The sequence below is a fragment of the Podarcis gaigeae genome (genome assembly GCF_964106915.1).
Source record: "Podarcis gaigeae genome assembly, chromosome: 18".
Lineage (NCBI taxonomy): Eukaryota > Metazoa > Chordata > Lepidosauria > Squamata > Lacertidae > Podarcis > Podarcis gaigeae.
Window position 1 is genome coordinate 6,310,332 of NC_139696.1, and position 15,493 is coordinate 6,325,824.

Below are 15,493 nucleotides of genomic sequence, written 5' to 3' on the forward strand. Positions count from 1 at the left end.
TGTATGTATGATGTTTTTTTTTGGGGGGGGTGGTCTTGGGCTACAGGGTGGGCAATTTCAAAAGTCTATATAAGGGCTTTCGCACCATTGTTCGGAGTTCCTCCTCCCTCCTGCGTTTTGGGAGTGGGCACCCTGTTGCAACAGATCCATAAAGATCAGGCTTACTAGCCGCTTTGCTTCTCAATGTTCTCTGGTTGGCCTCTGTTATTTCCTCCTGCGGATAAGGAACCAACTTAAGGACCCTGTACAGGCTCCGGAATACCCCATAAGGGTAAATGGAGCCGTTTTTTCTTATAACAGTTGAATCCTGCTTGCCGTTTCCCCACAGGCAACAAGAGGATGCTGGACTAAGTGGACCTGATCCGACAGGCTTTTTCTCATGTTTTTAAAGGATCTCCATTGTCATTCCAGACTGAGAATCTCTGCTGCCTTACCATGAGATCAGTTTTGTATGGAAGATCCCTGTTGCAGAGATGCCGGATGGTAGCTTGAAAGAGAAGACCTGTCGTTCAGTTGCTGGGGACTTTTTTCTCCCCTTTCCACCCCTGTCCTCCCCTCCTGGCTCTTTTCCTCTTCAGCCGCAGATTCATCCAATTACCAAAAAATAAACACCCCATTATAGCTGCTTCGTGCTCGCTCGCAGCTGGCTTTCATCTATGTAATCTAAACAGTTGCCGGAGCGTAAGCACACAGATAGACCGGGGCTTATTTTGAGAACCCACATTGAAAGCCAACCCTCTGGCCTCTGCAGCGTACGGGTCCCATCTCAAGCCTCCAATGTCTAAATTGCTAAACAGTCAGAGCAGGGAAGCTCGCCATCTAACTTTCTCCCTCGATTTTGGTTGATTTCTCCTCTCCGCTGCTCATTCCGAGCGAAGGTGCATTTCTTTGGTTGCTAGCTAGCAGCCACCAGCCATCAAGAGCCATCGATGCCCATTGGTTGCGTTGTTGGGCATTGCACTAAAGTGGAGGCGACGAACTGGGATCTCTCTGTTGTTCTGCGAAAAGCAGAAAAGGAGGTCAGGCGGAAGGTTCTCTGTTTTCGCAACAACTGGCTGCTTGAGAGCAGCTGTTGCGAAGCGGAAAAACAACGGCCCTTCCGGAATGTTCCAGCAGGGCCTCCCCAAGAAAATGCCATCGTGTTGCTAGTGGGGAAAACAACTGTTTGGAGCTGTTCTCTTGCTGTTTCAAAACCAGGAGAAATTAGACATGTGCTTGGCGGAGGAAGGGCTCAGCGTAGGAAAAGGGCTACTGAGGCTGGTCAGAGCCAGCGTGGTGAAGTGGTTAAGAGCAGTGGACTCGTAATCTGGGGAACCGGGTTCGCTTCCCCACTCCTCCACACGCAGCTGCTGGGTGACCTTGGGCCAGTCACACTTCTCTGAAGTCTTTCAGCCCCACTCACCTCACAGAGTGTTTGTTGTGGGACAGGAAGGAAAAGGAGAACGTTAGCCGCTTTGAGACTCCTTCGGGTAGTGATAAAGCGGGATATCAAATCCAAACTCTTCTACTTCTTCTTGGCAGAGATGTGCCCCACATCCGGTGGCAATCCTGGTTCTGGGGTCCTCTTGATCGACGTGGGTCCTTTGGCTCAAGGATAAGAAGCCTTTTCACCTTCTCTTCTTATGCAGCATGTCACACCCTTCGATTTGCTGCCTTCTTCTGAGCCAGTGGGGTGTAGTGGTTAAGAGTGGTGGACTCGTAATCTGGTGAACCGGGTTCGCTTCCCGGCTCCTCCACCTGCAGCTGCTGGGTGACCTTGGGCCAGTCACACTTCTCTGAAGTCTCTCAGCCCCACTCACCTCACAGAGTGTTTGTTGTGGGGGAGGAAGGGAAAGGAGAATGTTAGCCGCTTTGGGACTCCTTTGGGTAGTGATAAAGCAAGATATCAAATCCAAACTCTTCTTCTTCTTCTCCTTCTTCTCCTTCTTCTCCTTCTTCTTCTTCTTCTTCTTCTTCTTCTTCTTCTTCTTCTTCTTCTTCTAAACTCCTTGGTGTTGATTTGGTAAGCAAATCAAAGGTTCTTTTATGACAAGTGACAACACAACCATCTTTGCAGTGCCCCAAAGCAGGGCAAGAACCTATTGCCTCTATTCAGACCCTAATGAACAGTACTGAATAAACAGTACAGGTAAAGGGACCCCTGACCGTTAGGTCCAGTCGTGGCCGACTCTGGGGTTGCGGCGCTCATCTCGCTTTATTGGCCGAGGGAGTGGGCGTTCAGCTTCCGGGTCATGTGGCCAGCAGGACTAAGCCGCTTCTGGCGGACCAGAGCAGCGCACGGAAACGCTGTTTACCTTCCCGCCACAACGGTACCTCTTTATCTACTTGCACTTTGAGGTGCTTTCGACCTGCTAGGTTGGCAGGAGCAGGGACCGAGCAACGGGAGCTCACCCCGTCATTGCGGGGATTCAAACCGCCGACCTTCTGATTGGCAAGTCCTAGGCTCTGTGGTTTAACCCACAGCGCCACCCGCGTCCCTTTGCACTCGCAGAGCTCAGGCAATACTGGATTTCGGCATCAGTGTCGGCCCTTGTGGAAAGTAACTGCCCAGGTAAAAGAAGTGATTGACATTTTCCAACGTTACACCATTGGGTTGGATTTGTGGCGCTGCAGAGGGGTTGTTTTGTGCTTGTTGGTGCAGCACTTTGCATGCTCTAACCATTGCACCACCCCGCCTCTAGGCACCTGCCCTCCCAGCCCCTCCTCCCTTTATTGGAGAGCAACTCCTCCAGCCCAAACGCTTCGACTCCATTCCTCCGTTTGTGCGCGTCTCTCCGAAAATAAATACAAGGGACTGTTATCCGAGACCCTTCGAGTTGCTTTTGGCCGCAGCTCTGCACGTGAGAGAGAGCGTGTGAGCCAAAGCAAGCGTTTCTTTGCGTAATTATATCTTATTACCGCTGTGCAAATAAACAATCAAGGTTTGCGGCGGGTTGAATGACACGTGGGGGTTTTCTGGAGCGCTTGTGTGTGTTTTGCCGTCTCTGGAGATCTGTCAGCCTGAGTCTCAGATTGGGGCAGGCCGGCTGGTTTCCAGGACAATACCCTCTGACATTTCTCCGATGAAAACAGGGACGTCCTATTCCACAACAACGGCAATGTTAATTGTATTATTTCTACCCCAGCCAGTCTGGGTGGCTACCAAAATAATAAAACATTAAACATTTAAAAACTTCCCTATACAGAGCTGTCTTATGAAGGTTGTATAGTTCTTTATCTCCTTGACTTGGGGAGGGGGAAGGGTTTACATAAATCTTTGCTTTATGATTTTCAACTTTATACATTTCAATAGTTTTAACATTTCAAAACTCCACTTCTCCCCCCCCCCCTTTCTGCAGTTGCAGAAATTTTTAACATTTTCTGCCTAGCCAAATTAACTTAATTTGCTCGTATATTCATCTGCTTTAAATAAATGCTCTTATAAAACTGCAGGTTGTTACAATAACCCTGCCAATGTTCTTATCTGTTTACAGTTTGTTTGCAAATATTCCATAAACCCTTTCCGTACTTTTATTTTAAAAGTTTGCTATCTTGATTTCTTATCTTTCCGGTGAGTTTTTCGCCATTTCTGCGTATTCCATGAGTTTCTTTTAATCTATTCTTCTTTCGCTGGGACTTCTTCTTCTTTCCATTTTTGGGCAAGTAACATTCGGTGGGGGAGGCGTCACATAACTCCGTACCCTCCAACATTTCTCCGATGAATATATGGACATCCCAAGGTCCATATTGTTAAAGCTCTGGTTTTCCCAGTGACGTATGGAAGTGAGAGCTGGACCATAAAGAAGGCTGATCGCCGAAGAATGGATGCTTTTGAATTCTGGTGCTGGAGGAGACTCTTGAGAGTCCCATGGACTGCAAGAAGATCAAAAAGATTCAGAAGGAAATCAGCCCTGAGTGCTCACTGGAAGGACAGATCCTGAAGCTGAGGCTCCAAGACTTTGGCCACCTCACAAGAAGAGAAAAGACCCTGATGTTGGGAAAGATGGAGGACACAAGGAGAAGGGGACGACAGAGGACGAGATGGATGGACAATGTTCTCGAAGCGACCAGCATGAGTTAGACCAAACTGCGGGAGGCAGTGGAAGACAGGAGGGCCTGGCGTGCTCTGGTCCAGGGAGTCACGAAGAGGCGGACACGACTAAACGACTAAACAACAGCAAAGGACATTTTAAAGAAAAGCGGGACATTCCAGGATCAAATCAGAAACCGGGATGGCTTCTGTAAATCCAGGACTGTCCCTGGAAAATAGAGAAGCTTGGAGGGTCTGGGGTACTAACCACAGCAGCTCTGCTCTGCTTCCACAGTGATGCTTCTGAATATGAGTTGCTGGAAACCACAAGAAAGGACAGGGCTTTTATGCTCTGCTTCTGGGTTTCCTACAGGTTGACATCTGGAGGTAAAGGTAAGAAGGTAAAAGACCCCGGTTAAGTCCAGTCAATGGCGACTATGGAGTTGCAGCACTCGTCTCGCTTTCAGGGCAAGGGACCCGGCCAGTGGCGTAGCGTGGGGGGTGCAGGGGGGGCAGCCACACCGGGCGCAACATCTGGGGGTTAGGGTTAGGGGGCGCAAATCCATGGGTTAGGGGGCACAAATTACTTGCCTTGCCCCGGATGCTGACAACCCACGCTATGCCACTGGACCCGGCGTTTGTCCGCAGAAAGCTTTCCAGGTCATGTGGCCAGCAGGACTAAATCGAGGCATGTCCAAAGTCCATTTCGGGGGGCCTAATCCGGCCCGCTGGTTGGTTTAATCCAGCTCCTGTGGCAGTTTAGTTCCCCAGGTAAAATCCTAAAAAAAATAAAATCTCAACAACTTCAATCCTAAAGAAAGCCCAGCAACTTTAATCCTAAAAATAGGCTCTATAACTTTGGGGTAAAATCATAAAAAAAGCTCAACAACTTCAACCCTAAAAAAAGGTTAACAACTCTTCTTTGGTCGGCCCTTTGGTCGGCCCTCACGGCCCTTCACTTCATCTGATCTGGCCATCTTTGAAAAAAGTTTGGACGCCACTGACTAAATCATTTCTGGTGCAACGGGACACCGTGATGGAAACCAGAGTGCACTGAAACGCTGTTTACCTTCCTGCCACAGGGGTACCTATTTATCTGCTTGCACTGGTGTGCTTTCGAACTGCTAAGTTGGCAGGAGCTGGGACAGAGCAACAGGAGCTCCCCCCCGTCATGGGGATTCGAACCGCGACCTTCCAATCGGCAAGCCCAAGAGGCTCAGTTGTTTAGACCACAGTGCCACTCGTGTACCTAACACCTGGAGGACAGGATGCTGAACTCAATGGACCACTGGCCTGATCCTTCATGGCTGTTTTGGCGTTTCAAGGTCACATCCTCCTGGATGTTCCCAACCAACGTTACGACAGCGTTGCATAAAATCATCCTGGTTCTTACGTCCCCTTTGTAGGAAAATGCCTGGACTTGTTGTGACACTCAGGACCTGCCGTCGGCTCTGAGCAGTCTTAGCTGGCTTGCTTGGAACGCTTTTCAGAGAGACACCTAGGAGCATTCATCGCGAGCCAAAAAGTTTCCAGGAAACGTTTTTTTTTAATTGCTTGGCGATTAAGGGGTGCTTAATTTCTTCCCTGTCAAATTTAATCCTATTTGTGATGGGTTATGTGTTCTTTTGCCCCCTCCAGACATCGTCCTGCTCTTGCCCGTCTCTGCCTCCCAATATTTAATTGCTCACCTTTTCCTACAATTATCCATGGGGAATACAGACTCTCAGTTAACATGTTACCTTCTTTTAGCTTCACGCTGGATAGGCTGAATGGGCGCCGTGGCAACGGTAGCACACGAAAGGCCCTCAGTCAACATCCCTGGTGGTGGGTTACGACTTCTTAAGACACGTGAGAGCTGGACCATGGAAGTGAGAGCTGGACCATCAAGAAGGCTGATCGCCGAAGAATGGATGCTTTTGAATTCTGGTGCTGGAGGAGACTCTTGAGAGTCCCATGGACTGCAAGAAGATCAAACCTCTCCATTCTGAAGGAAATCAGCCCTGAGTGCTCACTGGAAGGACAGATCCTGAAGCTGAGGCTCCAAGACTTTGGCCACCTCAGGAGAAGAGAAGACTCCCTGGAAAAGACCCTGATGTTGGGAAAGATGGAGGGCAGAAGAAGAAGGGGACGACAGAGGACGAGATGGTGGGACAGTGTTCTGGAAGCTACCAGCATGAGTTTGACCAAACTGCGGGAGGCAGTGGAAGACAGGAGGGCCTGGCGTGCTCTGGTCCAGGGGGTCACGAAGAGTTGGACATGACTAAACAACAACAAAGACACATTACTCAATTGTTATGGCAATTTTAAGGTCTCAAATATAGAATAAATATTCACAAATGCACACATATCTAAGTATATGAACCATGTGTCTGAAATAGTTTAGGAGAGCAATCCTGAAGCCATTGACCTCATATTTTCCTCTGCAGTAAGGGAGGCGCATGGGGAAAGCTTTCCCATTGTCTTTTTTGCTTTTGCAAATCCTGTCCTAAGGGCGTATTTGTGAATGGTTAGGGTGAGCCTGTGACCTGGACTCTGGAACTAAAAGTATTTACCATCACAAAAGAATGGCCAGGCTGCCCAGGCAATGCAATCAGTGACCGTTATCAGGTATCCTGGCAGGCAGGATTTCTGCTATAGACTGCCCCCTTCTGTGATGCATGTATGATGCTTTTGGGGGGTGATCTTGGGTTAAACCACAGAGCCTATGGCTTGCTGATCAGAAGGTTTGCGGTTCGAATCCCCGCGACGGGGTGAGCTGCCGTTGCTCGGTCCCTGCTCCTGCCCACCTAGCAGTTCAAAAGCACGTCAAAGTGCAAGTAGATAAATAGGTACCACTCCAGCGGGAAGGTAAACAGTATTTCCGTCCGCTGCTCTGGTTCGCCAGAAGCGGCTTAGTCCTGCTGGCCACATGACCCGGAAGCTTTACGCCGGCTCCCTCGGCCAGTAAAGCGAGATGAGCGCCACAACCCCAGAGTCGGCCACAACTGGACCTAATGGTCAGGGGTCCCTTTACCTTTTAAAAGACCCCTGGATGGTTACCTTTACTTGGGCTACAGGGTGGGCAATTTCAAAAGTCTATTTTAAGGGCTCGCGCACCATTGTTCAGGGTTCTCCTCCCTCCTGTGTGTGGGGACCCTGTTGCAACAGTTAATAAAAATTAGGCTTAATAAATAGCCGCTTTGCTTCTCAATATTCTCTGCTTGGCCTCTGTTCTTTCCTCCTACCGATAGGGAACCCACTGAAGGACTCTCTACGGCCTCCAGAATACCCCATAAGGGAAAGGGAGCAGTTTTTCTTATGGCACAATTATCTTTCCTGGCGCAGAAGGCAGAGAAGTTGGAATAGCTCGGGGCACGAAATCCTGCCACCGTGGCTTGGAGGTTGGCACAGCTTCTGTGACCTCTCTGCTCAGCTGCTTTCGCTTCCGGGGGTGGCATTTCTTGACACTGCTATCTTCATAGATCATTCTCCCATATCCCCAGTATTCAGACTGTGAGTGCTGTTTTTATTATTATTATTATTATTATTATTATTATTATTATTATTAATTTATGTCCTGTCTTTCCCCCTGGCAGGAAGTCATGGTGGCTTACAGGTAAAAACAAAAAAACATGGGGGCGGAGGAAAGCATCGTTAAAAACAATTAAACATTGCTAGAATTAAAACTATATTCACATACATACATGCTTATGGGCCCAGCCCTACTGGGGGACATCGTTAACCCTGACAACAAATCCTAATTATTGGATTCTTTTGCCCCATTATTTTATGCCTGCCAAACAGCCGTGTCACTCTTATGATAACATTTTATTCTCTTGTTAATTATGCTGTTTTAAATGTGCAGTTTATATCTGACTTCACTTAGCAACGGTGTTGTTGTTTTTTGAAATGTTTAAGGTTTTTTTAAACTTTGTATTCTGTAGTTGACCCTTGCAAAGTTTTATTTTGAAATCTTTAAGACAATATTTTAGTTTTCTGTCAATTATGTTGTTTTGACTGTATACCCTATACTACAGAAATGTTTGATTCTGAATTGTTTTAAGGTAAAGGGTAAAGGGACCCCTGACCTTTAGGTCCAGTCGTGGCCGACTCTAGGGTTGCGGCGCTCATCTCGCTTTACTGGCCGAGGGAGCCGGCATACAGCTTCCGGGTCACGTGGCCAGCAGGACTAAGCCGCTTCTGGCGAACCAGAGCAGCGCACGGAAACGCCGTTTACCTTCCCTCCGGAGCGGTACCTATTTATCTACTTGCACTTTGATGTGCTTTTGAACTGCTAGGTTGGCAGGAGCAGGGACCGAGGAACGGGAGCTCACCCCGTCGCGGGGATTCGAACCGCCGACCTTCTGATCGGCAAGTCCTAGGCTCTGTGGTTTAACCCACAGCGCCACCTGCGTCCCACATTGTTTTATTGATGTTTTAATATGCTGTAAAGCGCTCTGAGATGTTTCTTAAAAATGTTAAGTGGTATAAAAATGAAATATAATAATAATCCATATATACAGGGCTTTTTTCAGCCAGAGGTCGCTACAGATCAGTTCCAGCGCCTCTCAGGTGGACACCGTTGCCATTCTAAGACAACGAGGGACACATTCATGGTGATTTCTGGCTCCTCTTTTTCCAGAAAAACAGCTCTGCATCTATATACAGATACACACGCATAAAATCTATTAAAGCCATGTAGAGAATTGCAATGAAAAGAACATGTCACCAGGCCTTTAATTGGAAGCAGTCAGTTCCCAGAAGCCGGAACGAAAAAGCCTTAGAATCGTAGAATTGGGGGGCTGGGACCCCTAGATTCATCTAGTCCAGCCCCCTGCAATGAAGGAATCTCAGCTCAAGCATCCATGACAGTCCCTAGGAGTCAGTGCCTATGGCTCCTAACTTCTCGGCGTTGGTTGAGAGAGCTGCAGAATCTCTGTTTCATGTGACTCGCCTCCAAGAATTTTTATTACTCCTCGCTGTTTGTAAGTCTGATTGTCCCGGAATGGTCAGGGATTAATCATGACATCCTGGGATTTTCTTAATGCCTTTGCTTTGATTCATCTGTTTGCGTTGTGATGTGGAGCCCGTGGGCTGCTGGACATTTCAGAAGACTCAATTGCTTCATTTCTCCCCTTTTCAATGCTTGTGGACATTTGTTCCCTCCCCGTTTTGGGCGTGATAAAATGCCCTGAGCTTTTCTGACCCCCCCCTTCCACCTGTTTACACACACACACACACACACACAACTTTACTTGTGTGCGGCCTTAGGTAAAAAGGTAAAGGTAAAGGACCCCTGGACGGTTACGTCCAGTCAAAGGTGACTATGGAGTTGCAACGTTCATCTCACTTTCAGACTGAGGGAGCCGGCGTTCAGAAGGTCAGAAGGTTGGTGGTTCGAATCCCCGCGACGGAGTGAGTTCCTGTTGCTCTGTCCCAGCTCCTGGCAACCTAGCAGTTCGAAAGCACGCCAGCGCAAGTAGATAAATAGGTACCGCTGCAGCAGGAAGGTAAACGGCGTTTCCGTGTGTTTTGGTTTCTGTCATGGTGTCCTGTTGCACCAGAAGTGGTTTAGCCCTGCTGGCCACATGACCCAGAAAGCTGTCTGTGGATAAATGCCGGCTACCTCGGCCCGAAAGCGAGATGAGCGCTGCAACCCCATAGTCGCCTTTGGCTGGACTTAACCATCCAGGGGTCTTTTAAAAGGTAAAGGGACCCCTGACCATTAGGTCCAGTTGTGGCCGACTCTGGGGTTGCGGCCCTCATCTCGCTTTACTGGCCGAGGGAGCCGGCGTACAGCTTCCGGGTCATGTGGCCAGCAGGACTAAGCCGCTTCTGGCGAACCAGAGCAGTGCACGGAAATGCCGTTTACCTTCCCGCCGGAGCGGTACCTATTTATCTACTTGCACTTTGACGTGCTTTCGAACGGCTAGGTTGGCAGGAGCAGGGACCGAGCAATGGGAGCTCACCCCGTCATTGCGGGGATTCGAACCGGCGACCTTCTGATCAGCAAGTCCTAGGCTCTGTGGTTTAACCCACAGCGCCACCCGCGTCCCTCCCAGGGGTCCTCTACCTTTACCTTATTGGGGCAGATGGGAAGCAGAAGGGGACTCAGCTCGATTCTGGCCCATGCTGTTAACAAGCCAGTAAATGGGAAAGTTGGCCTCAGTGTGGTATTTTCCATATCCCGCACGATTCTCCCTCTCCCGTCTGCATCTGAGCGACATCCTTCAGGGGGCAGAAAAACGTGATGTTTGGGCATCTCCTCCTTGGCCCACGCCGAAGTCTCGAGGATGCTGGCAGAGAGATGCCCCAAATGGGCAGGGGTGTGCGCATGGAGGGCGGAGCGCATGTTCCACTCGAGGCCTGTCACTTGCGCTTGCGAAAATCCGCCCTGACAACGTGTGGGAAAAGGGGCCTCCGGTTTCTTCCAGGCTCTGCGAGGAGATCAGAAATACGTCAAGGTCAGCCGTGCGCTTCTCAGGCTCGCAGTTGGTCCTGGAAGATGCGAAGGAGACAGAATTAGACAAGGAGGCAGTCTGATTTGGGGATCAGTCACGACCAGAGCGGCAGGAAGGGAAGGTCGTGGCCATTGCCACCAGCAGATCAGACTGATAAGGGCTGTGCGGCTTTCAATCTTCCAAGCTCTCTCTCACAAGATAGGAGTTGGGCTGCGCCGCCGAGCCAGGCAAAGGCTTGGCTGACGGGCCGTGAGAAAGAAAACCAAAGATTCCTAAACGTTCGGGCGAACCAAAGGGAGTGGGAAAGGCTTCAGTTCAGTGGCAAGGACACATGCTCCTGTTGAAATCTGTTCAGAATCACGAGAACTGCAATCGTAGGGCTCCTTCACACTTCCTTTGTGCTGTGTTCCTAGATGCAGGCCTGCGCTTTCAGACCCTCCAAGTGTCCTTATTTTCCAGGGACAGTCCTGGATTTACAGATGTCATCCTGGTTTCTGATTTGATTCCCGGGATGTCTTGCTTTTCCTTTGTTGTTGTTTAGTCGTTTAGTTGTGTCCGACTCGTCGTGACCCCCTGGACCAGAGCACGCCAGGCACTCCTGTCTTCCACTGCCTCCCGCAGTTTGGTCAAACTCATGCTGGTAGCTTCGAGAACACTGTCCAACCATCTCCTCCTCTGTCGTCCCCTTCTCCTTGCGCCCTCCATCTTTGCCAACATCAGGGTCTTTTCCAGGGAGTCTTCTCTTCTCATGAGGTGGCCAAAGTCTTGGAGCCTCAGCTTCACGATCTGTCCTTCCAGTGTACACTCAGGGCTGATTTCCTTCAGAATGGATCGGTTTGATCTTCTTGCTGTCAACTCTACGATTCTAATAGTTATAGAAATAACTGCTTTCAACATTTTCTGCCACTGCAGCCCAAGGGAGCTCCCTTGATCCTGCCCTGCCTCCACGCCCTATTTTAATCAGAGAAATGTCGGAGGGTATGCACTTTAAAGCTGCTTCGGAGCAAATGGTAAAACACCGGAAAACCAAATTGCTGTTTGTTCCAATTCCGCATTAGAGAGCAGGTTTTCCTAGGGGGAAAAGGCAGCGGGGGAAGGGAAAGCACTCAGACATGGGGCTTTAAAGCACTGACCTATGCCTAGAAAATACAGGGCAAAAGGTTAAGTGTGGATGAGGCCTTTATTTTATTTTATTTTTTGCTTGGGGGAGCGCTGCAGCTCAGCAATGCCGAAAACACAGAGGATTCAAAGGCAAGGAGCCCTGTGCCAAACCGAGCACGCTTCAATTTTGGAAATGGATTTTCGAAATTCTTGTGGCTGAATTCAAATGCGGGAGGCGCGGAATGCAGGACAGATGCAGAGGAGCCGAAGCAATGGATTTGTCGTGGAGCAACAGGGTCAACCCTCTGTTGACCACGTTGCATAGCAGGGCCAGTGTGCTGGTCTCGGGGGGGGGTGGGTGTTACCGTGCAGCGTGGTCCGTGTCCGGTCTGAGGCTGAAGCGGGGTCCAAGGCAGGGAGTCGGGCGTGGTCAGGAACTCTGGCAGAAAGCAGGACAGGGTGCCGGCAGGAACAGGTAACCAACGATGTTGCTCCAGCAACCTGGGCAGCCCCGGTCCTCCTGGCCTGGAGGCGAGCCCTCCTCCTGCGTGAACTTAGTTCCCTCCGCCTCTCTGCCCTGAGCCTCTGCAGCTCAGGAGAGGCTGGAGGGTTCCCGGACCCAGAGGCAACCTCCTCTTCCCCTGACGGGGCTGAGAGTGGAGTACCTGCAGGCAATGGGTCCTCCATCACCTCAGGAGCCAGAGCAGATTCAGCTGGTGTCTGCTCCTGAGGATCCAGCACAGGTGAGGACCCTTCAGGTTCAAGCCCCTGCCCTGGCTCAGTCAGCCCTGGAGGCGGGGACTCCTGTGCAGGCTGGGATTCCTCAGGTTCAGCCTCTGAATCCGATTCCCAGGGCATCACGGCCGGACCGTTATGTGCCTCATGGACACAGAACGAAAGCGGCACGGGGCCAGCTTACGGGTTTCTCCTCAGCGCGGCATGTTCTCCTGCAGCTCAGTTTGGAGTTAGCACTCGTGGCCCCTCTGACTTTCAACATCTGCACCGAAAACATCTGGGAGTTGGTGTAGGAACTGTGGCAACACGTGCCGACACGGCTGCGATTTCCTGGCTGCGACCAGCGGCACTATAAGGGCGGGTGCGGACAGAAATCCATTGTTAACTCCCGACTTGCGGTCGCACTGCACATCATCGGGTAGCTTCTGCAGGTGCTTGAGTTTGGAATCTGCGTTTCCGATGCTTGGCTGAAGCAGGGGGACAATATTAACTCCGGTCTCCCCAAGCTCTCCTCAGGAACAGGAAGGCATAGGAGTGGGGGGCTGCCGCCAGCTACTGCTGAAAGTTGTGGGTATAAATACCAGCCGGCCCAAATCTTCCTTCACCTGGTCAGCAAAAATGGACTTAGGTCTCCAAGGATGCACAATGTTTTCTGTGCCACATCTCACTGAAAGAGTTGAGCATAGAGGATCCTCTCTCCCTTTAGGGAGAGAGCAGGGAGACCGAGAGAGAGAGAGAGAGAGAGAGAGAGAGAGAGAGAGAGAAAGAAAGAGAGAGAGAGAGAGAGGGAGAGAGAGAGAGAGAGAGGGAGAGAAAGAGAGAGGGAGAAAGAGAGAGAGAGAGGGAGAGAGAGAGGGAGAAAGAGAGAGAGAGAGAGAGAGAGGGGGGGGAGAGAGAAAGAGAGAGAGAGAAAGAGAGAGAGAGAAAGAGGGAGAGAGTGTCCCGTCTTGCATTGCCAAGAGAAAGAGAGAGAGGGAGAGAGAGAGGGAGAGAGAGAGAGATGGAGAAAGAGAGAGAGAGAGAGAGAGAGAGAGAGAGAGAGAGAGAGGGAGAGAGAGAAAGAGAGAGAGAGGGGGGGGAGAGAGAGAGGGAGAGAGAGAGAGATGGAGAAAGAGAGAGAGAGAGAGGGAGAGAGAGAAAGAGAAAGAGAGAGAGAGAGAGAAAGAGAGAGAGAGAAAGAAAGAAAGAGGGAAAGAGTGTCCCGTCTTGCATTGCCAAGACTCCAGTTAATTTGTGATCATGTTCCATTTAACAAGACAGCCTAAATATTTAAAATAGATTTGCGAGCGCGGGGGACGCGAGATCTGAGCGAAAGCGCGCTTTGCGAGGTCCCCCGGCTCATCGGGTTACAGCGTGCTGCAGATGGAAATTATTACGGCTCCAAGCCAGTAAAGGAGGAGAGGCACGTAGGTTTTATACACTGGTGTGACAACAACAACAACAACAACAACAGCATCCAGACCATCAGGGCCCAGGCAGCTGTTTTGAAGCCTGATAATTTAATTCTGCTTCTAAAACAAAACTAATTCTGAGCAGGTGTGGTAAGTTGAGGATCATATCTCCATTGGCAAAACAACAGTCTTGGATGCTGGGAATGCCCAGAGCACTCCCAGGCAACTGCTCCACTGAGCATCCATCCTGATTTGTTTGCAGGGAGGTTAGACGACATTGGCTATTTATTGTCGGAATGTGTTTCTCCAGTATTCAGCTGCTAGTCCTGGGGCAACGTGGTGTCAGAAGTGGGATCCCTCTCTGGCCAGGCGATTTCCTCCCTGGCAATCTGGAGGACAGCATCTTAAAAAGTAGAGACATCACCGTACCAACAAAGGCCCGTATAGTAAAAGCTCTGGTTTTCCCAGTAGTGATGTATGGAAGTGAGAGCTGGACCATAAAGAAGGCTGATCGCCGAAGAATGGATGCTTTTGAATTCTGGTGCTGGAGGAGACTCTTGAGACTGCAAGAAGATCAAACCTCTCCATTCAGAAGGAAATCAGCCTGAGCTGCAGGGCAGAGAGGCGGAGGGAACTAAGTTCCCGCAGGAGGAGTGCTCGCTTCCAGGCCAGGAGAGGCGAGTCACCTGAGGATCGGGGCCGCCCTATGCCTCGGGGCAGACAAAAGCCAGCCAGCCCCAGTCCCCGGTTGCGGGAGCAACATTGTTGCTTGCTAGTTCCTGTCTGAACCCTGTCCTGTTTTCCTGCCTGAGCTCCTGACCCGCCCTGGCTGCCTGCTTGCAAGCCTGTCCCTGACTTCACCCGATTCCCTGCCCTGCGCCCAGCTTCCGCTACTACGGACTGCCTCCACGTTGCACCTTTGACCTCGGACTGGACTCGGACCTTGCCTCACGGAAACCCACGGGACCAGCACACATGTAATACTTGGTTCTAATCAGTCAGTCCTTTGAAATTCAGAATTCTCTGAATTTTGCATTTCTGCCATTCGCAGGATAATGGAATTGTAGAGGGGACCCGAGCGTCATCTAGTCCGACCCTTGCAATGCAGGAAGCTTTTATCTAACATGGGACTCGAATCCACAACCCTAAGATTCAGAGTTTCATGCTCTACCGACCGAACCCTTAAGAGACTGTTAAGCAGTGTGAATAAAAACACATATTTTTATTTTTATCTTTTTAAAGAAAAGAAGGATATTTTATCACACGTGGTGGGAATGTAAGAATGTGAAAAGCTTCTGGGAAATGATATATAATGGGATGAAAAAGATGTTGAAATATACCTTTATTAAAAAAACCCAGAAGCATTTCTACTTGGCATTGTAGGGGAGGATATTAATAGACAGGATAATAAACTGTTTTTATATGCAATAACGGCAGCAAGAGTACTATCGGTACAGAAATAGAAACAAGAAGAACTGCGGACGAAAGAGGAATGGCAGACAAAATTAATGGACTAAGCAGAATTAGACAAGGTGACAGGAAGGATTCGAAACCTGCAGGATCAAAGATTCTCAGAGGACTGGAGTAAATATGTGAACTATTTGAAAAGCAATTGTAATCAATAGATTACGCTAGTAGGATTGCAAGAAGTTTTGTAAGGAGGATTTTGTGAAATATTGCAGAGAAAAGTATGAAGAGAATTATTACTGAAGGACTGTTAAACGTAATAGTGAAATTAATGAAATGCAGATTAAGTGATAAAGATTGAAAAATCTTCATATGTGGTTGATGGAAGTCTAAAACACTGAATAAGATGA